Genomic DNA, 2,500 nt, shown 5'->3' on the forward strand with positions numbered 1-2,500 from the left:
CTCTTTGGGTGAGCACTTCCCACTAATGGGAAGGGAGGACTTGAGGCCAAGCTCGGCTAAGTTCTACATGGGGTTTTCAGGCTGTACTGAGGGGCTGAGAGCCAGCCAGCCAGACTCCAGGTAGATCAATGAACCTTTCCCTTAAACACTGAACATGGCTGGCTTTGGCTTCTCCCTCTCCAAGGCAAAGCCTTGGTGGATTTTCCCTTCTCTTCACTAGGGGAAACTGTTTCGTGGAACTTTCAAATCTCCTTCGTGGAGACAGGCTCCTGTGGTGGGAACTGGACAGGAGTCCCTTGCTTATGTAGATTACATAATCCCCTCAATTGCCCAAATCTGCCAATCTGGGGGAGCGAGGGATCTCCCATCCCCAAACATATGATAGTTTGGGCTTGCCAGATGGACTCAGATACCGGCTCTAGGTACATGGACCCTACTGAGAAGTCTGCCTATGAGTGTGCACATGCGTGCGTGCCTGTGTGTGTGTGCGTGTGCGTGCACATGTGTGTTTTCTGCTTTCAATACAGCATGACTAATGCCATTTTATCATTTTATTTTTTAAATTGGAGGAGAAAGAGTCCATCCCTGCAACCCTAGACAACATCACCCTGACAGCCTCTGTATCTTGCTCTGAGAGACTCCACGTACCAGCAGCTGTGACTCCATTTGGAGGGTGGAGGATGACTGGGCTCCTGGGTGGACCAAATAAACAGCTCCATTTTGGTCACCACCCATGCAGCAGACTGGCGGCTTAACTCCTGGTAGTTGAAAGGGAGCCACCCTATACGTTTACAGGGCTGAATTGAGACTCTACGTATAGGTGTATTAAAATCATATCAGGGAAATCAGGCCCAAGAACTCACTTAACATATCAGACTGCAGAAAGGTTGTAACTCCTTCACCCCATAAAGTGATGGATACCTAGCCCTGCCAACTTGCCTTCTGATACTTGTGTGCATGTGACATCGCTCGCGTGCGCATACCTGTGTGCGCACGTGCGAGTGTGTGTGTGTGTGTGTGTGTGTGTGTGTCTAGGACCAACAGGCAGAGAACTCCTGCATTGTCCCTGGGGCTTCAGTTTAGCTCAACCTTGACCCTACCTCCAAGGCACTGACAAGGCCCCTTCAACTGCAGTGCTCACACCTGCCTGCCCACCCGGACCCGGACCTGGACCTGGACCCTCTGGTCATGTTCCTTTATTGTGGCTCATTTGGAGTTCATCGTCTTATCAATACAGACTCTGCTGGCATTTCTGTCTGCCCAATTCTGAGTCCTCTAAGGTCTGTTGCAGCCCTCTCACACTTGTATTCAATCTGTAAACCACATAAACCCAGATCGATAGCTAGACAGACAGAAGAGTGATTGATAATAGATAGGTAAATGGCTGTGTTGGTGAGTTCTGCAGGGTGATTGGTCAAAGAAAGAGAGCCACTGCAGGGTGAATTCAGGCTTCTTACCGAAGGGAGGGGACCAGCCTCTGAAGGACTGAACACCAACAGCCTCCTTGAAGCTCCTTTTGTTGTTACACGAAGGGCATCTCTAGCAAGTCCATTTCCACAGAACAACATTTCTAATGTGACCTAGCTTGAAGGACCCCTCATCACCTAAGCAGTTCCCAGCCTTGGGAGAACTAAGCAGAACCCAGCTGGGTTCCTGACTTCCTGGGTTCCTATCTCTGAACTAAGATATGCAAAGGCTCAAAGAAACTTTCAAAGGAATAACCCTATAAAGTCTCAGATAGCAATCACGGACAAAGGGCTACTTCAAAGCTGAGGTGCCGTCTCTCCAGAGTCAAGCAAGATACAAAGGTTCTGCTAAAATTCTGCAACAGGTAGGTAGGTCAGTAGATAAATAGATAGGTGGGTGGATAGGTGGGTGGGTAGGTGGGTGGATGGGTGGTAGATGGATGGACAGACAGACAGACTGAAAGGCTTTGTAATTTGAGACTTAATATTAGTCATTAAAATTGGATTTAAGGGGCTGGAGAGGTGGCCTAGAGATTAAGAGTACTGTTGCTCTTCCAGAGGACCTGAGTTCAATTCCCAGCACCCACATGGTGGCTCACAACTATCTGTAATGAGACCTGGTATCATCTTCTGGCCTGCAGGCAGAAAAAAGCTGTATACATAATAAATAAATCTAAAAAAAAAAGAAAAAGAAAAAAGAAAAAAAAAGAAAAAGAAAAAAAAAGAAAACTAAAACCAAAAAAAAAAACCCTATTTTTTTAAAAAAAAAAACTCTGTATACATAATAAATACATCTAAAAAAAACATAAAATTGGGATAAAAATACCAGCATTGCCTCAGCCACATTACCAGAGTAGGTGGGGATTATACAACAATTTGCTGTCACTAAAACCTCTGTGCCCTGTGAATTCATTATTGATAAGACACCAGGGTCCTGTGTTTCTGGCCAGGGCATGCATGGCAGGCAGGGTGGCAGAGGTGGATGGGCAATGGGAAGGGACGCCTCTCATCACCTCGCATGATCCTTGATCTGT

The sequence above is a fragment of the Mastomys coucha genome, unplaced genomic scaffold, assembly GCF_008632895.1.
Source record: "Mastomys coucha isolate ucsf_1 unplaced genomic scaffold, UCSF_Mcou_1 pScaffold18, whole genome shotgun sequence".
NCBI lineage: Eukaryota > Metazoa > Chordata > Mammalia > Rodentia > Muridae > Mastomys > Mastomys coucha.